Source organism: Martes martes, assembly GCF_963455335.1.
Source record: "Martes martes genome assembly, chromosome: 10".
In the NCBI taxonomy this organism is placed as follows: Eukaryota; Metazoa; Chordata; class Mammalia; order Carnivora; family Mustelidae; genus Martes; species Martes martes.
In genome coordinates this window covers 92,427,911-92,453,275 of record NC_137898.1, presented here as the reverse complement: position 1 = coordinate 92,453,275, position 25,365 = coordinate 92,427,911, and the positions used below count along the sequence as shown (strand labels likewise).

Below are 25,365 nucleotides of genomic sequence, written 5' to 3'. Positions count from 1 at the left end.
TCTTATTCTACCCCGGAAATGAACCTAACATTGTATGTCAACTATACTACAATTAAAAGGAAAAAAAAACCCAGCAGTTCTAACTGTGCACTTTCTGGCACAGTATATATTCTTTACAAAGCACTGACCACCTCATTCAGAGAATCAGGAAAAGAAATTTTTTTCTTCAAGAGTTTATTTATTTATTTGACAGAGAGACCAAGAGAGCACAAGCAGGGAGAACAGTAGAGGGAGAGGGAGAAGCAGGCTCCCCACTGAGCAGGGAGCCCGATGCAGGGCTCGATCCCAGGACCCTGGAATCATGACCTGAGCCGAAAGCAGATACCTAACCATCTGAGCCACCCAGGCCCCCCTTAAAGTATTTTAAAAAGTAAAAATCCGCAAAGACAAAGAACAAGAAGGGATTTTTGCAATATTCAGGAAGCAGGAAAGCAAAGGAATCGGGCGGAGTAGCGAGAGCTGACCCCAAGTGCCGGCTGAGGGAGCTGGGGGAAAAGTCAGCAAGATGCTGGCGGCCGGCTCTCAGAGCCCAGCAGTGGGAGAGCCCAGGGAGCTCCCCAGCAGGGCCAACGTGTCCACCTACAAACACGAAAATTGGTTGGCAGTCCTCATAGAAAGCAGATTCTCCAGCCTGGGATTGGAAGTTGACTGAGGAGAAGAGTGTGGATATGGGTCCTCAAAGGTAGCTGAGGGCAGGGGTGAACCACGGAACTGGAACAGAAGAGGGGTGGTGTGGACATCTGCCTGCTGACAGGGAGACCCGTGCCCCATCCTCCCATGCAGCAGCCGACAGCCATCACCACGCAGGGGAAGCAGAGTTCTCTCTAGGAAAACACAGCGGGCTGAGAGGAAGGGCCACCAGGACTGACACCTGTGGGTCACTCGGGCTGCAGGGTCTAGCCCAGCCCCCTCCCTCAAGGCTTTGTGCTAGTGAGCACCCTTCTTAAAGGTCAGTAGGCCTCCAGACATTTGAGGAAAGGCTCAAACACAAGAGAGAAAGATCAAGACAAAACAGAAAGGGCTCCTGGAGAGGTAAACTAGGGAGCCAAAGAAAGGTCTAAAACCCATGGTTAGCTCCAGAAAGGAAGGACTATACTGCAGATGTGAAACAAGAATGAGAGGTTAGATCTGTTGACTATGGCACGCCACACCAGAACACGCCCCCCAAAATTTGGCAGGACAGGTGTCAGGAGCTAATGAGAAAATCCCAAAAAGAAAGAAAGCAGAGCAATTTTTTTAAATAAGATTTTTATTTATTTATTCAATAGAGAGAGAGTGCGCACTCACAAGCAGGGAGAGCAGCAGGCAAAGGGAGAAGCAGACTCCCTACTGAGCTGGGAGCCCAACACAGGGCTCAATCCCAGCACTGCAGATCATGACCTAAGCCCAAGACAGATGCTTAACCAACTGAGCCATCCAGGCACCCCAGAGCCCTTTTTAAAGAAATGTTGCACCACTAATGCTCCCGATGGCACAAAGGACTGTATCTTGTGACAAAACACATCTAGATATCAACAATTTCGGGTGTAAAAGGGATGCAGAAAGACTGCACTCTTAATGTGAAATTGTTTTAGAAGTACGTTAAGCAATTTACCTCACCAGTTTTAAAATATGCACCCATAGGATGCCTATAACAACAACAACAACAAATCTTGAATAACTATTTCAACAAAGCATAAGATAAAAATTCTAAGAGAGAAAGTAACGTGTCACAGTTTAACAGGAAACGTGGTTTCTTTTCTTTGTGAGTCATAATGGTGTCTTACATTAGTAAACGTACATTCTATTTTGTATTAAAAATAGAGAAGGATTCTAGAAAAAAAGATCCCCCCAAATGGCAGAGCATTTAGGAATTAAAAATATTTGAGGTGCCTCGGTGGCTCAGTGGGTTAAGCCTCTGCCTTTGGCTAAGGTCATGTTGCCAGAGTCCTGGGATCAAGTCCCGTGTCGGACTCTCTGCTCAGCGGGGAGCCTGCTTCCCCATCTCTGCCTGCTGCTCTGCCTACTTGTGATCTCTGTCAAGTAAATAAATAAAAATCTTTTTAAAAAAGAAATTAAAAATATTAAATGAGGTAAAATACTTGGAAAACAAACCTGAGACCATCTCTCAGGATTCTTCTTGAAGGATCGAGGCTAGAAGGGTAAAGACGAGAAAAGTACAGGGTCAGTGTGGGAGACGGGATCCTCGTAAGATGCTACAGCCTGAGAATGTGCCCACCTGACATCCGACTACGGGATCTGAAGCAGCTGAGGGCTGCCCTGCACCTGCTGGGATCCCTCTGGGTCTTTGCTCAGAGGTCACGTGCCCTCCAGCTTCTCCCAGCCACCCACTGAGCAAGCCGGGGTACCGAGGCAGGGTGGTTCGGCACAGATGGGACTCCTCTGACAGAGGCTTTAGCTCCAGGACAGCCGTCTGGGATGCGAAGCCTCCTTCCTTAACTGTCCTAGCACTTGCTTCTTGGAGGACCAAGACTAGCTCACTGAAGTTCCAGCAAGAAAAAACTAAAAAAAATGTTACTTCTCATGAATTACGCTCCAGGAAGTTACTAGAAGAAGCACTTGCCAAAGCAGAGGGCTGACCCCCCGAGAGGGGGATACAAGAAACCCCAGACATAGGGAGCCAGCGTGGGTGAGTGTGAAAAGTTGTGCCTGGGTGAGGTGGGGGGCCACCCGGGAGGTCGGGTGTAGGGGGCGCTGGCTGCCTCTCATGGAAATCAGTCATGCAAGGAATTCTAAGAGGGGTTCATGGTTCTGAAGGAGATTTACAGGATGAATGAGTAATAGATACGCAAAGAACCAGACAAATGAGAAAATTGTTAGCCTGGCTTAAAGGCAAACATTTATGAAGAAGAGAAAGTGTATTTAGAATACACCCCTTGGCTCAGCTGTGAACAACATGTAGGGAGGGAATCATAGTGATGGAAACCCTGGGTATTGCGCTAATACAACTTTTGGTGTAACTGTAGGGAATGGAGGCGCAGGACGGAGTGGAAAGAAACGGGGCTGATGGAAGGGGAGGTCCGCCCCTCCCAGACTAGGGAGTCAATAGACGGTGTCAAGCAAGGAAAATCGGTACGGTACAAACTCTTTATTTAGCAATAAGGAGCTCAATTTTCAATGAATGTCTTTTTTCCCAACGCTGCAAGAGATGAAAGTGACTTCAAGCAACAAACACGGAGTGACTCAGGGTCTTTCCACTCAGCACACGTATCCTTTGGGGTAGAAGGAAAGGGAGGGGAATGCCCCGTTGACTCTGCTCACCCCATCACCATGAACCTCTTACTACATTCTTTCCCACACCAGCCCTCTAAACGTGAACCCCCCGGGCAGGGGCCCTTCTCAGACAGAGCACTCCAAGGCTAGCGCTCAGTATTTGGGCCCTGTGGTTGTGATGTTTTTCTGGTGGACGATATTTCCCCCTCCTTGACTCTGGCTCTGGGAGAGGGGGGCTCGTTTGGCCATGTGGACCGCATCCCAGGCAGCCCCCTATGTCCCAAAGCCAGGCAGGAAGAGCCGAGCAGCGTCTGGTTCAAGGCTTCCAGATACATGACTTTGTCACCAAAATCTCATGCTTTCTGCAGAACAAGCATGTCGACAGGCTACAGTCGGACACAGTGAGACGGAGCTGGGATCTTGACTCATCCAGCCACAGACCTAGTCTTCCATCTGTAAGTCAGGGAGGAAATTTGCTGTGACTCGAGCCACCCCCCGCCCCCAGGTGGCGAGGTGGGTGTCCCAGCTCCTGAAGGGGACCGGACAGAGGGGCTCTTGGGCAGAATGTGTTTCTCCCATCTTCAGGCCTTGATTTTCTCGAGAATCCATGTCTGGTGCAAGATAGGTGGTTAAATTAAGCGTGCTGCTGCCGAGGAGGAGTAGAGAATCCCACGGAGCTGACAAGAAGAGCACCTCCGTGCAGGTTTCGCAGCAGAGACATTTTGAGAAAGCCGCTTGCAGGAGATGAAATGCGTTTCCTCTGAAACACTGACTGCCCTTGAAGATGAAAGCACGTGGCTCGGTAAGACATTCCAGGTCAAGGGACTCCTTAAAAAAAAGAATGGAATTGAATGAAGCGAGGATTTTGGTGATTCCATTTAATCCACTAAAAGCTTATTGAGGGCCTTGCCACATAAAAGGCACGGCGCCAGGCACTTGGGGAGTTACAGAGATGAATAAAACATGGCCCTGGGCCCTAACATTTTATGTAGAGAAGACAGTGACAAACACCACAAGGTGTAAACGCACGTAAAGTGTCATGAATAAAGAGGAGAAGAGGTGACTGGAGGAAGCCTCATGGAGATGGTGAGGTGCCACTGGAAAGTGGAATTTCACCCGGGGGGGTCGTGGAAGGCGGGGAGTGGACAAAGTAGAAATCATTTGGAGTCTGGAGAACCCCAGTAGGTTTGGGATGTCTGGAATATTTACGGGAAGAAGGTTGGTTCCAGAGAAGATGTGCTGGTAGATGAAGCGGGGGAGAGGTAGGTGCAGACAAGATGGCGGAAGGACAACGTGCCACCCTTGGGTCTAGTTCCTACTGTGTGACTTTGAGGGAGGGGACAGACGCTTGGAATGCCAGCAAGTTGGGTTGCTGTAGAAGATGATGCTTGCAGCTTTTCTTCGTTGAAAATGTTCTCTCAAGGAATTTTGCCATGTTTCACTCAGAATTTTGTGTTTACATATATTATTGCCTATTTTGACAACTCCAGCACATTCTGACGAGCGTAAAATTTTCCCCCTCGAGGACATGGCGGGGCACACCCGGTAAGCCCAGATCCCTCACAGAAAGACACACAATGTGCTGGTTATAGAGCCCTGCCAGTCACACTATTCAGAAAGTGCCATTAAACAAGGAAGACAAGGTGCCAAAAGACCGCAGACTTGGCCCCATTCCTCTTTCTGCCAGGCTTTCTAGAAAAAGACGCCATCCTTCAACAGTGCCCTGAGGCCTCCTTACCGCTCAGAAAAGCTCCAGAGACTGAACAGATTTTAGTCAGCTCCACTGAAGCAAGGGCTACATCAGTACTAAACACAGCAGTATTTTTCCCTCTCCCAGCACTTTGAGGTCATTAAAACAAGGTTGCAGGTTGTTTTCTTCAGGTAGACTCTAGGTAATGACCACGACTGGCTTGGATGTCCTTCCCCTGAGAACAGAAACCTCCCGAAGGCTGCCCACTTTTAACTGAATGGGTTCTCATCTCTCTGAGGTCTGTAGGCAAGTGTTTGTGCTCCCGTCCCCAAGAGGCCGGACTCAGGCCTTGTTCCACCACCTGTCCCTCTGCCGAGGGCCTGTCCTCTTACAGGTTTTACTCAGGAGAAGCGGAGGTGAGATGTGGTGGTGAGGCCCTGAGGGAAAGAGAATGATCTCCTTTCTGCCCTGTAGCTAAGGCGCACTGCCATTCCCTCTTGTCTGTGTCTCTGTAAAGGAGACAGAGATGTACTTTTCTAGTCCTCATTTTAGAGGTGAGGAGACAGAGGCTTAGCAAAATCCATTCCTACAAGGCCTTGAATGGCCTTCCAAAAAACATCCTAGTTAGACCCGGGCTGAACGCAGGCCTCGGTTGCTATGTGAACTTGGCCATTCCAATATTTCTGATCACTAGCGAGCTACCAGACCAGCAACTGAGAAATGTCATACCCCCATCTTGCCAGGCAGCTTCCTTCTTAGAAAGGAAAGAGAAGTTCACAGATTCACAAACCCCCCCGCACTGAAAGGGAATCTGGCCTGCCCACATTTCCCACACTTTCTCCTATCTATGACATCCATGCAAACACTCCTGCCTGCCTATAGTTTTCTCAAAAACATGGCCCTGGGACCCCAGCATTCCAGAGGTGCACTCCAACCAGCCCAAGTAGAATGGACCATCACCTCCTTCATTCTAGACATCATGCTCTTATTAATACCCCCTTAGAACTCATAAGGGAATTCGCCTTGAGCTGGAGGTGACTTTTGTTTTGTTTCATTTACAAATGCTAAATAACTCATATGGTCCCTGCCTGGCCTCAGCGTCAGGACCACACAGATGATAAACAAAGGAACCAGGACTCAAATCCAAGATCCTAACTTGACTGTGCTATGGAGGCATAAATATTAAGCAAATTACAAAGACAAAATATTCCCTCAATATCCTTTGCGGGTTTTGAGCCTCCAGGAGCTAAGCAGGGAACTTGGCAAACCTCAAGGAGGAAGGAAAAAGTCCTCTTCCCAGTGCCTGACAGAGCACCCTGGGTTTGATAGTGAAGTTACACATCTGGGTTATGGAGTTTCCTCTTTTTTTTTTTTAATTTCTTTTTCATTTTTTTTCTTTTTGAAACATTTGGGTGTTGTTGCTTTTCATTCTATTTTGTTTTCGATAATCTGAGAACTCCCACAAAACAAAGAAAGACAAAAACGTGGACAGTTTACTGTATGTAAACATACATAAAAATCAATATATAAAAATACAACCTTGGGAAAGGATGAAATCTATGTAGGTCATCTTAGCCCTTGGACTGAGGGGATGTCTGGTGGATGAAAGAGATGAATACAAATTGGGCAGGGAGACGGCCCGGGAGCCCCCAGGGCAGCTGCGCCCCAGAAATCCTGCTTCGCATTCTGAAGACTCAGTTTCACCACCGCTTGCCCTCTTTCCCCAGCGAAGGGAGCAGGTGGAGCAGCCTCGAGAAGACCACCTCCCCACACTTCTCAAGAAGAATCTCAGACCGGGCGCCTGGGTGGCTCAGTTGGTTAAGTGACTACCTTTGACACAGGTCATGATCCTGGAGTCCTGGGGTCAAGTCCCGCATCAGGCTCCCTGCTCAGCTGGGAGTCTGCTTCTCCCTCTGACCCTCCCCCTTCTCGTGCTTTCTCTCTCTCTCTCTCAAATAAATAAATAAAATCTTGAAGAAGGAGAAGAGGAAGAAGAAGGAGAAGAAGAAGAAGGAGGAGGAGGAGGAGGAAGAGGAGGAGGAGGAGGAGGAGGAGGAGAAAGAGAAGGAGAAGAAGAATCTTAGACCTCCATTCAGCGGATGTGTCTTTCTCCCCTACCTCTTTTATCTGCAAGCACAGCCCTCTCCCTTGCTGACATAACATTCCCAGGAAACAGTGTCTTAACCTGAGTCATCATTGCATCCTCCAGAATTCCTCAACTCCAAAGCTACAGAGCATGATATCTTGTCCAAAGAATGAATGAACGATTCAAATTGAGTCTCCTCTTTCCTTTGCTTTGTACAACCTGCTAATGTAGGATTCCTGCTCCCCTCCAAAGCATGACCACCCTCCAAAAGAAAGCTTCCAGGACTCGCCAGCTGGTGTGCTCAAGATCAGATACCAGCTGCGTGTGGCATCCTCTAGTTTTCCTTCTGCTGCAGCCCTGCCCCCCCACCAGTGACATCATCTCCAGAGTGCACTCCATGACTTCCTTCCACTGGGGGCCGCCATGACACACACGCTGTGGCAAAGTGAGCCAAGGAGGCACTTTCCAGTTTGTGGGGGTGGGGAGGGGGTTCTCTTTAATGGAAAATTACCAAGAGATCTGTGCCAGGACCAAGACACACATCCATGGTGCCTGAGCTAAGGACAACACTGAGTGCCCCATCCTCAACAGAGCTCATGGTCATGCTTTCACTCTGAAGACCAAGGGTGGCTAGTTGGCAATGTAGTCCTGCCAGTGTTCTTTCCTCAGGGCTACCAGCCACGTGGCAGCCAGTAGACTCCCGGAGGACCACCCTCACCACTCCCTCAGACATACAGACCTGCCAGAGCCTTACAGAGCTTGCGGTTCAAGCCAGAGCAGCTGACCACAGAAGGGAGGAATGGTGGATGGCCTTGCCTTTTATACTCGTCTGTTTGGGGAGCAGGTCTGGGACGGGTCACAGAAGGACAGAGGACCAGAATCATGCCAGAAACATTGGGAAAGCTGGAGGGAAGGGTTTCTGTGTTGCAGCAACACTGGTGTTTGCTTTTCCAGGATTTCTCACTGAAAGTGTTTCAGATACTTCGTTCTAGAGTCTTGGTTGCTCACACGTGTCCCCTTAAAATCAGAAGTCAGTATAAATCTGTTCATACATTCTCAGTCGGTCACCTCTGTGCTCACTGAATGCTCAGGGGAAGAGGAGAGGGGTGAGGAGGGGATGAATTCCCCTGGTGCAGATACCCAGCAGCACTTTTCCCAGGCTCACATAGTTATGAAGGTCAGCATCTGAACTCAGGCACACAAACCCTGGCTCTGGAAATTGCCAGCTTCAGCGATGACAAAGCACAAGTATCCTGGGCCAGTGCAGTGACCTTGAAGTGGATGCCTTTTCCACCACGGTAGTTGATGTGAATAATGTTTTTCTATAGTGGTGACCAGCCGGGCTATCACCACTGTTGCTCAAAGATCTACCAACAATGAATGTCATGGATCAGTCTTCAGTGCCCACGGTGAATATAGGACCATGAACTCCAGGCCCTCGCAGAAAATCCAAGAACCTGGACTCCATAGGGTGGGTCTCACTGGCCTTCCAGCCAGGTCCCTGATGTTTCTTGGGCCCCACTGTGACTTTGGGTGTAGGTAATGAGAGTCTCATTCAAGGGGAGGAAACATGCTTTAGAATATGGGCCCCAAATTTCAGGGTGACAGCCTCAGGGAACATGGGTAGTCAAAAGAACACTGAACTCAGAGTCAGGAAGTCTGGGTTTAGGTCTGCCTTTGTTGCTTCATAGCAGTATGACGTTATGTAACTGCTGAGTCTCAGCTTCTTCATTTGAGAATGGGACAAATTATAGTTGCCTTACCCCACATTGTGTGCAAGTTCCTTGTTATTGCTAAGTTCCATATCAACATAGCTTACTATTATTATTATTATTATTATTATTATTATCATGTGTAATACTAAGATCAAATATAACCAAGGATTAGGAGATCCTGGTTTTAGTTCTAAGTCCTCTACCAACACACAGCAGAGGCCAAGCCATGCTGTCCCCAACTGGGACGTGAGGATGGAGACAGCTGTCTCCGGTGGCCCTGGAGACAGCAGGGGCTGTGGAAATGGGGGTGGTGGGTGTCTGGGATGCTCTTTGGAGACTGGAGACTGGAGATTGGAGAATACCAGTAGAGCCTGAACTAGGTTCAGGTAGTATATGAGGTAGGACTGTTCTACCCTCAGGCAAAAGAATCCCAGCAATGAACTCTCTTCTCTGAAAGGCTCTTGGCATTGCTTTATAAAATGATCATTATGATAACTTCCCTTTATCTGTCTTGTCCTTTGCAAAACACTCTTGTGACCATGATGTTATGCGGTCATTTAAACAAGGGAGAGTAACTGCAGAGAAGGATGAGTGATGACCCTGGTCTCATGACCCTGAGTCAGGTCAACGTTCTTGTCCTCATTACCTGAGCTGCCCTGGTGTCCTGGAACAGAAATGATATGGGCACAGGCAATTCTGGTTCCCCACCTTTATTTGTACAACCCCGCCCCTTTCCTCCTGACCTCACCCATCTTCCCTGGCTCCTTAGGCAGAGGCCATGAGTGCCCATCCCTGTACCCACCCCAATCTTGGCCTCCAGATCCTAGCAGAGGAGCAAGAGCCCTCCCAGACCCTCTCACCAACTGCTTTGGGGCTTGGTTTCTTCCTTTACCAAAGGACCCCGGGGCAAATGATCATCAGGTTCTCCTGAGATAAGGGGAAGCCTGTTCTCTGGGAACAATGGCCCAGTATTATCTAATGTTACTACAAAAGGAGGCAGAGTGGTCTTTTTCTGTGACCCTCTAGAGGTCAACAGACACTTCCTATGATTTTTCAATCCCTAGCAGGCATGCTCACCATCAGCCAGCTTTAGGGCAGCTCATGTAGAACCCACCATCTAGTAAGTGACCATGTCCCATGACCCAGCAAAAACCTCAACATTGCGGGAGGGTCAGAGAGAGGATGGAGCAACTGTTGACTGGGAGGGGGATAAATGCAGGGAGGAGAGAGTCTGAACCTTCTCTAGACAAAGCCCAACCCCTATGGATCTTCATGCAAACCTATGTATGTAAAGAAAATGACACCCCTGGGTGCCCTGTGAATCTGGCACTTTCTAAAGAAGGGTCAAGCTCCTTCAGCAGACTTCAATATCCCAGTCCATTGACTATGACCTTCCTTCTTATTCAATAGCCAAGACAAATAACCACCCAGTCTATCTACAACTAAAGCCTTTTGCTGGATTCCAGGGTCACCTAACAATGTTCCAATCATGATATGACTTCCCATTTAGGTCTCCCCATGTAGGGAGCAATGCATTGACCAGGCCATCACCTGAGCTCTAGTTCCCAGCACAGGTAGGCACTCACTGTGAATTAATAAGTTAGCATTTTTGTCTAGATATTAGGAGGCTAGATTTTCATGGGCACTCTTGGGAGATGGCTGTGCTTGAAATCAGGTGACTGAATTTGTAAGGACCTTGGCAAATGTGCTAAGCTCTGTCACCCTTCCGGTTTCTTGGTAGACAGAGACCTGTCCTCCTCCACGGAGACTTGGCCTCAGAGGAGACACCCAGCCATCACCATTAGCTGTGTGCTCTCACTCTATAAGCTTGTATAACTATTTATTATTTATTTGCTACCATGAGGGTAGGCCTCTCTGCAGGCAGGGGATAGAGCCTCATTCATCACGGCCCATCCAGAGCCTGGCACAGAGCCTACAGCCCAGCAAGAGGTCAGCAAATGTCTGTAGAATGGATGATTAAAAATGAATGGATGATTTGAGTATAAAGAGGGTGAATTAAAGAAATGCTTCTGCTTTTTTAAAAAAGATTTTTAAAAAATATTTTTAAAGATTTTATTTATTTATTTGACAGAGAGAGAGATGGCAAGAGAAGGAATACGAGCAGGGGGAAGTGGGAGAAGGAGAAGCAGGCTTCCTGCCAAGCAGGGAGCCCGACACGGGGCTTGACCCCAGGACCCTGGAATCATGACCTGAGCTGAAGGAAGACATTTAATGACTGAGCCTCCCAGGTGCCCCATAAAGTAATGCTCCTATTTTTGCTCTCATCTGAAGTCCCAATAAAATAACAGCTTTAAGAAAAACATTAACGTTCAAGAGTAAGAAGAGCTGGACCAGACACAGAAATAACAATATTTTTGAAAACCAGAACAGATGTGTTCTTTGCTTGTGCAGGAACAAACCAGAAACCAGCAAATTTGCACCTAAACACTGTCTACCTCTGGAAATCGGGGTGGGAGGTGAACAAAGCTGCTCAAAGAAGGAGGATCCGTTGAGTCTGTTTAGGAAGGATAGTAGTTAGACTTCCAGATTCCCTCCCTGGGTTGGCCCAGGCCGAAAAGAACTTCACGCAGTCCTCCCTTACACAGGTCTGGAGAGTCATTCCTGGTGACGGTAAAGTGAAGAGCCCCTGGACAGAGGGACACAGAGCACCATTAAGGATGAATTTATCATACCCTGAAAAAACAACTAAGTAAACATATTCATAGTAGATGGTCCCCAATTCTCTCCCCCAGTTTGATTTCGGAGACCGGCAGTCAGGATCTGACCCTTTAAACAGGAGACTGAAACAACTGCTCCTGAAAAATCTGACTACCCCCCCGCCCCCACCAAGGACAAAACTGGAATCAGGGGTTCTTGCAATGAAATGGCCCAGCCAGAGTTTGTCCACCCCATCCTCTGATCTAGAACTTTCTCTTAGCAGGTTACTCAATAGCCAATAGCTGAGGAGCTAAAATAAATGGATGTGCAAAAGCCTTTTAGCAGAAATAGGGATGGGGCAGGGAGAAGAAAGCTTCAAATAAAAAGAATGCCACTCCTCCAAAATGAAGGGAAAGGGAATAAAAATGGGGCTCTTGGAAACTAAAATACAGTAGCAAAACCCAAAATCTTAACAGAAAGTTTGAAAGAAAAAGTTGAGGAAATCTCCCAGGACATGGAGCAAAAACACGAAGAGATGAAATTAGGAGAGAAAAGATAAGAAAATGAGAGGTTTTCAAAGTCTAACATCTATGTGATAGGAATTCCGGAATGAGAGAATGGAGAAAACAGGAAAAAGGAAATAATCAAAGAAGCATTGCCAGAAAATCTCCCAGACTGGAAGGCAACGATAGACCAGTCTACCTGACAAGCAACAAGATGGATAGATAGTCCCACACTGAGTCACATTGTTGGGACAATTCAGAACACTGATAAGAGGATTCTTGCTCATTTTCAGAAAGAAAAAGAGGACATAGAAAAGGATCAGGAATGAAAGTAGCTTTGGACATTTCAACATCATCAAAAAATGGGAGAAAAATTAAGACATCTCTGTAACGTTCAGAAGGAGAGTGGTCTCTGATTTAGAACGCCATACCTGCCCAAGGTGTCAATCAGGTAGAACAGGGAAATTTCGGATATGCAAAGTCTCAAAAAAAAAAAAAAAGTTGACCCCACATGCTATCTTTCCCAGAAAAGAACCATAGAACATGTTGCTCCGAAGTGAGGGAATGAACCAAGAAAGAAGCACAGAGGAGACTCAGGAAATGGGAGGCAGTAAGAGAGAGGGGAGGGGACAAGACATACCAGGAGGCCAGCCATGTCTCCAGCAGAGAGGGCAATCCATGCAGACCAAAGGGAGCAGAAAGCTCCAGAGCAGATTTCCCCAAGAGATGAAATCAACAAAACACCAGATATATCCAGACATTTTTTATTTTTCTTGGACATCTTAAGAGCTTGAAACTCTAGGTGGAAATGTTTTGTTGGGGTTGTTGATAAGAGGGGAGGTGAACCATGAGAGACTATGGACTCTGAAAAACAACCTGAGGGTTTTGAAGGGGCGAGGGGTGGGAGGTTGGGGGAACCAGGTGGTGGATATTAGGGAGGGCACGGATTGCATGGAGCACTGGGTGTGGTGAAAAAACAATGAATACTGTTACGCTGAAAAGAAATAAAAAATTAAAAAAAAAAAAAAAGAGCAAAGGCAACTAAAGCAAACAAAACCAAGAGACTTAGGGATTCCAGGAAAACCCGGAAGTTGTGCAGGACAGAAGAAGTAGGCTGGTCGACCGCAGAGATCAGCTATGCTCCATCCAAATTTTATAGACATACCAGTATTAACACAAACTATCTGATAGAAATTCTGATAAAACCCCACTGGGGTTAGAGGAAATGAGAACAGAGCGTATAAGTGGTAGGAGTGGTGGGGGAGGGGAGCTAAGTTCCATCTACACTGCTGGGAAGTTCATCTTTGGTGGTGGGAAGTTAGAGACTCTCTAAAACAGAAGCATCTAGAAGTATTACTGCAGGTGTGTCATTTAGAGATGTGCGGTCAAAACAACAGGAAAACATGGCGGAGATGAAAGTAGGAGCGTCTAGAGGTTGGGAGATGGGGGAGGAGGAGGCCTGGCTGCTTTCCTATCAAACTATCTAGGACAACGTGATGCTTCAAATGTGTATATATGACTTTAATGAAACAAAAACCAAAGATAAAAATGAACCAAGGACTCGTTGTTCCACCGCGTGAGAAATCTCTTTCAACCACTAGGTGGTGCTCTTGGCCACTTGTGGGAACAGCCTGGGCAGGGCCTGCTGGTCAAGCATTTCTATGGAGTTTTCCGTAAAGCAGAATGAGATTTTATCAATAAAGTTAGGAAGGAATTAAAGCTGTGTGTCGTTGGTTTTTTTTCCATCTTCAAATGTCATCTCTCTTCACGGACAGGGAAGAAAAAAATCATCTGCCCTCAGTGGTGCCATCATTGAAAGCTGAACGCTGGGGACAAAACGCAGAGTCCTCTGGCTGTGGCGTGCCCCACCTTCTCAGAGCACAGATGTTACAACTGTGCAGCCAACTGTGGCAAATGTCTCTCTTGGGCACCCGGCCTGGACTCGTGAAGAAGAGGAAGTTCAGGAACGGCAAGCTTGTCTTAGGAAAGCCCAAGCTACACTGGGTGCTGACGTCAGAAACCAAAGAGATTCTATGGAGAATGGATTTGGGGTCCCCAGTGACAGGTGGGATGCTTATCGACTCTGGAAGCAGAGATGCAGGCATGGAAATCAGGCATGAAGAGAGGCTTATTTAACACATCCTGCAGTTACTAATGACTTCTTGATAACCTGATCAATGCTGTTTTCCCCCTCGGTTCTGTTTCCCTTGACTCCTGGATCTGCGGGCAGCGGGAACTGTGGGGACACGTTTCTTAGCCTCCGCTCGTACTGAGCCCATGTCTTTCTGAGAGAAGTCCTTCAAGGAAATATTTTATTAGTGAATGAAGCTGGGACACTGACCACAATGTTTTCTTGTCCCTCATCCTTCTGCGGGGCGCCGCCTCAACCCCTCACTCTCCCCCCACCACCGCAGCAGAGCTCCCCTACAGCCATTCTGTCCTGTTCTGGGTCCTTCCCCTCCTCTTCCTCCCTCACCCCAGATGCGAGCATGGCCCCCAATTCTGGCCTCTTCTCCTCTCCCTCTTCACCCTCTTCCAGGTAGGTAAACTAGCCTGGGAGTTCCAGTCTTCCCTTCCCCACAGATGGCAGTCCCTGCCCCCCTGTCCCGATGCCCTCCTCAACTCCGGCATCCATTCCTCCCTCTTCTCAGACAACCCCATTTAAGAGGCTCGTCCAGCCTGTAGGCAGCACACACTGCATCTACAATCGAAGTGTGCGTCTCCTGTCCCAGCCACCTGCTCCTTCTGATTTCCAGATTCCCATCACGAGGCATGCATGCATTCGGCAAACGTTTGCTGAATAAAAGGCATGATGCCAGACACCGGGAATGCAAGGATTTTAAAAAAACTGTGTCCCCACCCTCAAGATAACATGTAGATTGTAGGTAGAGGGGAGAGACAGGTAAGCAACTCCCAGAACCCGGTGATCAGGGCTTTAGTGGAGGGGCGGGGAAGGGGCACGGCTCAGGGAGGAGCAACCGAGGTCCCTTCCTCTTCTCCCTGTGCCCCAGCCTCTACCAGACACTGGGTCTGCTGAGTCTTTCCCAGCTGTGTTTTCTACCCTGTTCTCTCACCAGCCTCCGTGTGCGTAGGTGTCCCTTGGGGTTTTGTTAAAATGGAGCAGGATTGGGTGGAGCCTGGAAGTCGGTATTTCTGACAGGCTCTCAGGAGCAGTGCTCATACTGCTGGCCCCTGAGCACACTACCACTCTCTCACACTACCAGTGAGGGTCTCTCTGCCCCCATCCTTGTCGTCACCTCAAGCCGGCACCATCGCATAGCCCAGACTGCCCTCCCTGGTCCAGATCCTAGCCTGGGCGATCTCGTGGCCACCCACTACTGTGCCTATTTAAAAGAAATGAAATGAGATTTAAAATTCCGTTTCTTGGGCACCTGGATGGATCAATGGGTTAAACGTCTGCCTTTAGCTCAGGTCATGATCTCAGGGTCCTGGGATCGAGTCCCACAGAGGGCTCCCTGCTCAGTGGGGAGTCTGCTTCTCCCTCTGCTTCTCCACCCCCCCCAAGAAGTAAAATCTTTTAAAAAAACAAAAAATAAATAACAAATAAAATTCTGTTTCTTTTTCGCAGTGGCCACATTTCACATGTTCAAGAGCCACACATACCACAGTAGAGGGAACAGACTGGAGAACATTTCCTTCACTGCAGAAGTTCTATGGGATGGCACTGCTTAATCTCTCCGCACCGAAACCAATCAGTTGCAGAATTAGTTACATGCTGACTGGTGTCCTCCCCAGACTGTAAGCTCCTCGAAGACACGCTGTTGGTCTTGCCACTTTTTTCCATAGCCCATCCCCTTTTTCTCCTTTGGCAAGTATTTATTTATCATCTACCACATACCAGTACTGTGCTGAGCCCACACAATTATGGCCTCTGCAGCTGCTCGCGTCACAACCTAGGCGCTCAGGAGTGACTCACGGAAACGACTAAATGGGTGGATAGTGTACAAAACACCTCTAGGAAACTCTTCATGAAAATGACTTCCATACCTCTCCCCAGCTCAGGAATCTCCAACAGTCTCTCTCTTCCGCGGAGTAAAGCTGATGTTCCGTGGCCTGGGACGCAAGGCCCTTCTGAGAAGCAGTCTCCTCCAGCATGGGTCTTCGTATGGGTGTGTTCAGGCACCGGAACAGAACGCTGCACACACCGAGTGGCTTACGCAGCGCATGTACTTGCCACCGTTCCGGAGGCTGGAAATCCAAGATCAAGGTGTCAGCAGGGCTGGTTTCTCCTGAGGCCTCTCTCCTTGGCTTGCAGACAGCTGTCTTCTCTCTGGGTCTTCACATGGCCTTTGCTCTGTGTGAGCGCCGCCCCCCCACCCCCCCCCCCCGCCTACCCCCTTCCCCCCTTGTCTCTCTGTGCATCCCAATCTCCTCCTCATAAAAAGACACCAGTCAGATTGGATCAGGACCTAACCTAACAGCTTCATTTTAACTTAATCATCGCTGTAAAACACTATGTCTAAATACAATCACCTTCTAACGTACTCGGGGGTAAGACTTCAACAAACAAATCTGGGGAATAAGAGGGTGAGGGGGGACACAATTCAATTCACTTGTAACTGTCAGGAATATGGTTTTGGAATCTAACAAAACTGGGTCATGAAAATCACTATTCACGACTGCCATGGAGGACACTGTATCTGTCTGTGCCCCAGTTTCCTCATCTGAGAAATGGTGGTAGTGCAATCTTCCTCATGAGGTGTTAAGAGTAAAACTCTCACAGATGTGGAGCTCTTAGCTGGGCTGAGGACATAGTAGACACTCAGTTAATTATAGTCACTGTCACTATCCCCTCCTCACAATTTACCTGCCCTTTCCCCCAGCTCCAATCCCTCCCTTCAGGTCCCCAACACAGGGGAGCCTTGCCTCCCCATCCCTTTTTTGTATACAGACCCTACTGCCTCCTATTCAATACCTAGTCTTACTTCAGGGTTCCCGTCACATGCCTCTTCTGTCTGTAGCCAGATGTCAGCCCCCAGAGCCTCCTCTCCAAGCTGTGTCAGCTTTACCATCTCTCCTACACCATCATCCCAGCAATTAGCACCTATGAAGTAAAAACCAAAGTTGTTAATTTATCTGCTAACTTTCCCCCCACACACACACATAGGCTGACCTTCCCAATTAAATTGTTAAGCACTGTAGATCAAAGTCGCCATTATACTTAGTTTTTCTCACAGTACATATCAAAGTCTCAAACGTAGTAGGCTTTCATCAATCAAAAGAGTTCGTGAGTGCAAAAATCCTGATATAGAGTCAATATTCACTGATTGAATGGGTGTGTGTCTGTGTGTGTGTGTGGTGCTAGCATAAAGAAATTGGGAGGAAAAAAAACACCAGACTCAAGCTATTGATTGTGTCTTGAGGAAAGGGGACCTAATATGGGATGGTTTCACAAATGTGGGTAACGTTATGTTTTGTTTTTTCGACTGTGTGGCATCTTCAAGGTTATCCGTTATACTATTCTCATACTTTTTTCAACTCTTAAATATGGCAAGTTAATATTCATTAATTGACACATCTCTGTTGTTGATAGGTTGACTTATTAACATATGCAACTAATGTACAAGGAATCCTCCTGACACGAGAAAAAAGACTTCAAATATTTGTCTTAGGAGAGTTTTAGTTAGGACTTCAGAGTATAACTCAACAAACTCTTTTAATTAATATTTTATCTGGCAGGAAATATTTATGAGACATTACCAGCCTCATAAATGCAAATGGAATTTCTATAAATAGGAGAAAAAATAATTTCCTGTGTGTCACATTCAAAAAAGAAAACTTCTATTGTGATTCATCTCTCCCTCAGGTAAGAGAAGCAAGGCAGGTGGACAGGGGCAGTGGCTCTGGCCTCTAATTATCAGTGATGACGCCCCCAAATTCTCAGTGCTTTCAAGCACCCCCTCATCAATTTGCAGACACTGAAAGATGCCCCCAACATCTGCCCATCCCCTTGAGTGGTCCTTGAGTTGTGTCTGTGTTCCTCAAATGTTGTCTGTGCTCTCTGGAAGACTTAGGTGTATGGAAAGGTTAAGGTTCACCCCAATTTGCAAAACCCAGTCAAGATGAAAATGCCCATATTTCTCATTTTTCAGATCTAGGTCAAGAACCAGACCCAGGTTTTCTGTCTCCTGGTTCAAGTTCCTGTTGCCATGAAATATTTACAAAATATTTTCCCAGACCATTGTTCATTTTGCTTCAAAGTCAGCCACCTCCCCAGTTTGGCAGAAGAAATCCCAGGGTTTTTATATGGAAACCCTAAGCAATGGCTGCTCCAGGACAGAGCACCTCATAGGCTCAGAAAATGCATATAATGGATGTCATTCAGACCACAGAGCTACACAGTGGAGGCTTCTCCCAAGAGCTTGGAAATTAAGGAATTAAGAACTTTCTTCTCAGAGTGTTAAACCATTAGATCAACATGTAATGGATGAGCAGGGAGACAGGCTGAATCTCGTAAGGGGACTTAGAGATTTCCTACTTAGTCAAGACTGATTGCAGCCATGAAGGACATGACCCCTCTATGGAGGAAGAGCAGGGGGACCCTCTGTGCTCTAACCCTGGGTAGTGGGCTGTGTGCATCATGTGCTGTGTGGCAACAGGAGCCCCGGGGTGGCCCTCGGGAGACCAAGTTTCCGGGATGCCGCCATGTTGCTGTGCTCACCTGAAGGCTAGACTGGGGCACCCTAGTCCCAGGGACAACACTTTGTCTTCTTGTAATTTAGTAAACCGGTCTTCCTGCTGTTGACAGTGTTCGCTTGATAAGTATTCATCAAGCACTTGTGCTAGGTGCTGGGGACACAGTGGAGAACAAGATAGTCACAGTCACTGTCTTGGCAGAGTCTATGGTCTCATGCTCACCGACCTCAAACATTGATGGGGTGGGCCTGCCGGGAAAGAGGAGACCCTCAGGGCCTAGAGCAAGGGTCCGCAGAGAAGCTTGCAGGCCCCTTCCCAGGCAGCAGGCCTTTTTCTGCAGGGGGAGCCCCATCTGCAGCTGCCTTTCCAGCAACTTCCACAAACTAAGGAATAAATGCATGCAATCATCTCTCCTCCAGGCAGGGAGGGAAGCACCCAAAAGGGAAGGCAGATGCTCTACTCTACTCAGCCTAGGTGGCACTGGGGCAGCAGCTCTCCTTCCCTGGGAGATTTCGTTGAGCAGTGGGGGGAGCATTTCCTGTTCTTCCTACCCAGCCAAGGGTCACATGCCCCTGGAGAGGACATTTAGGGGGTGAGTGGAGAGCCCTGGGAGCTTCAGACCAGGTCTGTCTCCTTCCAGACCCCAGGGACCCCGAGACCCGGGGTGGGGGCGGGGCACGGGGAATCCAACAGCACAGAGTGACTGAGCAGCCCGTCCAAGGCTCTGAACCCAAATTTCTGCCTTCCAGTTTCTTCCTTCTTTCTATCTCCTCCACCATACCCACGAAACACGGGGGCGCTCACACGGGCACAGGTGCACGCTCACATGCGCACACGTACGCTTGCACACATCTCTGTCCTTGGCCTCTGCAAGGCCAGAAGCACCCCCAGTACCACCAGCCCAGGCAGGTGTAGCAGGGACGGGGCGCGAGGGGGGCGGAGAGCCTCCCGCCCCTCTCCTCAGGTCCTCTCTCCCCCGCCGGGACCCTATTCATTCAGAACCTGCGGAGTCCCGGACCGCCCGCCCCCCTCCCCCGCCCCGCCCCTGCCCCTCCCGCCTCTACCCTGGGCCCTTTAAGTGGGTTATTAAACATTATTACAGGGAGAGTCCTTTGTACTGGGGCCGGAGGGGAAGAGAGCCGGGAGAGAGAAGCGGGCGGAGGGGAGGAGGGGGAGAGGAGGGAGAGCGAGGGAGAGAGAGGGAGAGAGAGGGAGAGTGCGAGCGTGAGCAGAGCCTCCCGCTGCCGGAGGAAGGGAGTGACTGAAGGGGCTGACTAGGGAAGGGACAGGATGTCTTAGGAGCCTCCGGCCGCGGGACCCCACGACAGGGAGGAGCTCCAGGCAGAGTCCGAGGCTGTGGCAATGGCTGGGGCCGGAGAGTCCCCTCGAGGGCCCTGAGCGCCCCCGCACCGCCTCTAAGGGAGCTCCAGAAGTTAGCATCAGTGGGACTCGGAAGCTCTGATCTCAACAAGTAAGTTGTCTTCTTTTTCTTCTTCCTTTTCTCCCCAGCTCACTGTTTTGGAAGGCAGGGTGTGCACTCCCAAAGTGCCCCTTGCCCCTGGCGGTTAGCTTTGCCAAGCACCTGTCACTTTGGGAGCCCATGGGGACAGCGAAGGGCTTAGGGTGGGTTAATTTTATTATTTATTTATTTATTTACTTACTTATTTATCTAATTTAAGACCACTGTAGAGGGTTTAAAGTCCAGCCATCCAGCTGGGAAATCCGAGCTCCCCAGAGCCCACAGGTGTCCTGGGCACTTCAAGTTCAGCCTTCAGAGGGCTATAAACATACTGTGCTAGTACCAGAGCTGGGGTACACCCCCCCGGGGGGGGATCCTGAAAGCCCCCTGCCTGCTCTGAGAGGCCAAGGCAGTAGGGGGTGGGGGGCACCTTTCCCAAGCGTAGCAGCTCTGCTATCAGATGGGGGGTGCAGAGGGCTGGGGAGGGGCAGCGAGCTCCCTCAGAGCCTCTGACCCTCAGCTTACTCTTGCTTTCTTTTAAGTCTGGCCAAATTGGAAACATGGCCTTTGCTATTTCTGCTCTCCTTGCTGCCTGGTCACTTCCTGCATGCCTCCCTATCTCTTTTTAAACATCTTTCCAACTGTTCAGAAAGGCCAGGAGTCCTGGCTGCAAGGGCAGGGACAGGGGATAGGGAAAGCCATTGTTATTTCCCTTCTCCCAAATCCCTGTGTCTCCCTGGAGAACCGTCTCGGCTTCCCATCAAACAGTGCTGTCCCTCCTCCTCCCAGGACTGGGGAGCAGCTTCACGGCAGTGGGACCGGGGTCTGGCCCCCCAAAGTTCCAGGGTCTGGCCTAAACATCGGGTCAGGTAAGGTGAGCCCAGCACTATTCCCAGAGCCCCTTTCCACCACCAGAAGATCAACAGGCACATGTCAGAATGTGCCAAGTGCTTTGCTCTCTCTTGATCCTTTTAATGAAACAGATTTTTGCATCCTTTTCCTACAGCTGAGCAACAGCCCCTTGGTGAGGCTGTGTAACTTTTGGGAGGTACACAGCTTACAAGAGAAATTCTCACCTGGGTCTGACTCCAAAACATACCTTTTTTTCCCTCGGGCTCTCTGGTCCAGAAAGCACTTTTCCATGTGGGAGAGAGGCAGTGAAAAACAGCTAATATTTATGGAACCAAGGACTGAGCCAGACACGGTCGTATGAGTTCATTTGGACACCAGTCCTGTGGGGCGGAGGTCATTCACCAGCTTTACAGATGAGACCCGCAGCTTTAGAGTTCCGAGCGGGAGCAGCGGCAGAGCTGCCATCCTCTAACCCCTTGTCCTCAGACTTCCAAGCCAGACTTTTTTCACTATTAAACACTACCTCTGAAAGGTGCGCTGACCTTCCCAAATCCGTGCCTTTTCCTCCAAGCCGGGTGTAAATCCCATCAGCTGGCTGGATGAGATCCCGGGATGCCCTAGAATCTGGTGGAAGGACCAAGCAGGGTGGACGGCGTGGGAGGTAGAGGGAGAGGCCCTTGGTTGGGCTCTGACACGAAAAGCTTGGTCGTACTGCCTGGGATTTTAAACTATTGATCTGCCTCGAGATGGCCTCACTCTGCTTTTTGGCAACAATACAAAGAAATGGTCATTTATTGTATGCTGACTGTGTGATCTTGGGCGTTCGGTGTATGTGATGGGATTGCTGCTTCTTCCATCCACTGCTTTTCCCACCCTTCCTCCCAGCCTCCCCCTCACCTCATCCCACCCCCTATACTACCCTGGAGCCAAACAATCTGAAACCAAGTTCACAAAGGAGAGACTTACAGCCTAAAGATAGAAAAAGACCACCTTCTTTTACCTTGGAAGGAATGTGTTGGGGCGTTTATTAAGTGTTCATTACTTGTTGGGTTCCGTTTATTAAGTATGAGGTTGATAATAAATTATTACAACAGCCTAAATGATCCAGACAACACCAGCGCTGCTACCGAAAGGGGAAACGCCATGTAGGGAGCTCGTCTGCACACTCCAGGGCAAGACAGTGCTCCCTAGGTCCCCCCAGCCACGTTCCAGATAGCCTCTCTAGCTCGGCGACAGAGAGGGGACCACTCACACAGACTTCTCCCGTCCTCCCCAAAAGCCACTGTCACCTGCCGGTCCATGTCACAGGCAGCACCCGCCTGAAGGAACTCCTCAAAGGAGCTCACCCACAGTGCAGAGAGAATGAATGAGCTCCATCCAGCAAGTGGTGCCCCTGGAGGAGAGGACAGGAGGACCCGTGAGCAGAGAGAAGGGGCTGGTCCCTCAAGCTGGCGAGGGCTGTCCCAGAAACTGCTTTCTTCCCTGAGGATGAAGTCAAAGCTTACTGGGATTCCCCAGGGAGAAGTCTCTCATGGGTACCTCCACCCTGAGTCTGCGGGCACATCCTGAGCAGAGCCAAGCTCTTCCACTGGGGGTCCAGCAGAAACATCAGTGTGGCTCTGTCACAGATGTTCTCTCTGCCCTACTGTATCCCTGTGGGGCTGTCTGTCAGTGCCTGCCTAGGGTTCTCAGCCGGGGACATGGAGACTCTCACGCTGCTGGAATCACCTGTGAGGGAGTTAACCCCACAGCAGGGAAGGGACAACTCAAGCGCCCCCTTCCCCACTTCCCACCTGCCCTGCGAAGGACTGCGTTCCCACTGCCTTCTGTGGGCCAAGCCACACATGGGTGTAGGCAACACTCACATCCTTGGAAATGATATCTACTTTTGTTTCTTGTTTTTAAATCAGTTTCACGGCCCTTTATTTGATCCCTTAGCATGTGGCAGGAGTACATAATTTTGGAAAACCTTGGAACAGGATCATTTGGGCAGGGTAATGCTTTTCCACTCAGGAGCGTGAGCGCCAAAGCTTATGTTTTCTGCGCAATTCTGCTCATTTAGGCTGGGGCGGCCGGCAGGGGTGTTGGGGATATACCATGGAGAGAAAGGAGGAGTCCACGAGGTGGTTCAAAGGAGCCATTTTCAGATTCAACTTTTCACTGTGGCCACGGGGAGCTGGCAGCCTTTCCAAGAGAGGGTCCATCAAGAGATGTGCTTTGTGGAGACAGTTGTCAGTCCATGGAGGAATTTTTCTGTTTTTTCTTAAGACGAGAAGCATGTGCGGTATGGCATTTGAAAAAAATACCTGAATGTATTTCTCTAGGAGACTTGAGGGTGGCTTTCTCTGGGATTTTTTTTTTTTTTTAAGATTTTATTTATTTATTTGACACAGAGAGATCACAAGTAGGCAGAGAGGCAGGCAGAGAGAGAGGAGGAAGCAGGTTCCCCGTGGAGCAGAGAGTCCGATGCGGGGATGGATTCCAGGACCCTGGGATCATGACCTGAGCCAAAGGCAGAGGCTTAACCCACTGAGCCACCCAGGCGCCCCTCTGGGATTGTTTTAAAACCGATGGGACAGCAGACCCTTCCTGAGAGCCTGGCTGCCTGGCTGCCGAGGGCCGGAGTCATGGCCCCTGCCAGTGCCCCAGGCTTATCTAGTTCCTCCTACCTTGACATTCTGATAAGTGAGCTATTCTAGTCCGCAGAGCCCCGGATGGCAGCAACTCTTGCCAACAACCGTGTTAAGTTAAATGTCAGAGCCAAACCTTTAACACATGACCCTGGAGCTCCTGGCTGGTGCGTAAATGTTAAGTTCCACTATAATTCCAGCCCAGAGAGGGCTGAGGGCAAAGGTCAGGAATCACCGGGACCCCAGTCTGTCAGGTGGCCACAGCCCTTCCTCGTCCCTGAGGGTCAACCCATTTGGTGGCCAGGGGGCGCTAGGGGCCAGGGGAGGGAGTCAAAAGGGAAATACATGGAGGCGGGAGGGGAGGAGAGATCATGACAAGCTTTCAGAATCTCCTTCCTCTTTCCTGTGAGTCGATGGGTGGAGGCCCAGGTGTGCACCCATCGCAATGTCCTCTTCTCATATTTTAGGCCCCTAACCTGAGTATCACGTAGGCCCTAATGCCATTGTCCTGACTTCTCTCTTGCTGCTCATAAAGGAAAAGGAGGGTGGGGAACTACAGCAGAGAAATGTTATTGGGGGACCCTGCACCCTGTGCATTTTGCTCTCAGAGTCTGTCCCTTCCGAGATGGCGGGTTTGAGGGCTTGATGTTCAAGAGTCTGGCCAGGAGGAGAGGCAGAGGAGCCCCAGGGATGAAGGTATTGCCTCTGCTCCAGGAAGGCGGCCATCCGGCGGGGATACCAGATCCTGCCGGTGCCCGGGTCCAAGAGACCCTGACAGACAAAGGTTATGCCCAGCCAGCGACCCTGGGCTGTCCCAGACAGCAAGGTATGCAGGCCTCACAGCCCTAGTCAGGGTGCCCGAGTCACTTCAGAAAGCGCCCTTCCTTGGACTCAAACTCACTCACGCATTCCTTGAAAGATGGGAATGGAGCTCCTACCACAGCCCAGACCGTGTGTTCGAACCTGGGTTATGGGATGGGGTCCTTTACACACCCCGCCTGCCCGACCTTGGAGCTCTCTCCGAGGACTGACTGAGGAAAGCAGATGTGCCCACGGATAAGTTATAGAATCAGAAAGAAGAGCCATCGCAGAGAGGCAGAGGGGCCAAAGGGAGGCCAGGGAGAACCAGGGAAGGCTTCCCAAGGGGGTTCAAAAAAGCAGTGAGGCACCAAGAGAGAAGGGAGCCCACAGAGGGAGCCCCAGGAGGCCCTGAGACCGGCCTGTGCTTGCGCTGGTCCTTCCCTCCATCTGTGTGCATATCCTGATTCTTTCCCTTAAACGTTCATGCAGTAAAACATTTCCATCACAGCAAGGATCTCTCGTGTTGCCCTGTTTTTAGAGCCAAATTTACTTCCCTCCCGCCCGACCTCTTCCTTAGCCCCCAGCAGCCATGAATCTGCTCTCCTTTCTACAGTTTGTCAGCTCAAGAATGTGATATAAATAGAATCATAGGTATATAACCTTTGGGTTTTTCAATCAGTATAATTCCCTGGGGATTCATCCAAGGGGGTGTGTGTGTGTGATATTTCGGTGTGGTTGTTGAATTTGTTCAACCTTTACCCCTTGAAGGACATGCTTGTTGTATCCAGTTTGAGGCTTCTATGATTTAAGCTGCTCTAAATACGTGTATAGGGGGTTTTCCATGAACTTAAGTTTCCATTTCTTTGGGATAAGTGCCCAGAACTACAATCGATGGTTCACACGGTAACTATGTTTAGTTCTTTAAGAAACTGACACATTGTTTTACCTTCCTATCAGCAATGTAGGAGCAATCCTTTTTCACTACATCCTTGCCAATATGTGGTGTTGTCACTATCTTTCATTGTAGCCATGCTGGTAAGTGTGCAATATATCTCATCCTGGTTTTGCATTTCCCTGATGGCTGATGATATTGACTCTCTC

General features: G+C 49.3%; 1 long non-coding RNA gene across 2 annotated transcripts; it reads right to left on the bottom strand.

Moving 5' to 3' along the window:
• Positions 1-12,616: 12,616 nt before the first annotated feature.
• On the bottom strand, positions 12,617-21,178 carry LOC308350196. Of its 2 annotated transcripts, XR_013967505.1 has the most exons (5): positions 21,081-21,129; positions 18,548-18,675; positions 16,802-16,930; positions 15,874-16,074; positions 13,364-13,948 (listed from the first exon to the last, which is right to left on the bottom strand). It is a non-coding gene; the product is annotated as an uncharacterized lncRNA (long non-coding RNA). The 2 variants fall into 2 exon arrangements; XR_013967504.1 differs by lacking the exon at positions 18,548-18,675 and having other exon boundaries at positions 12,617-13,948; positions 21,081-21,178.
• Positions 21,179-25,365: the final 4,187 nt, after the last annotated feature.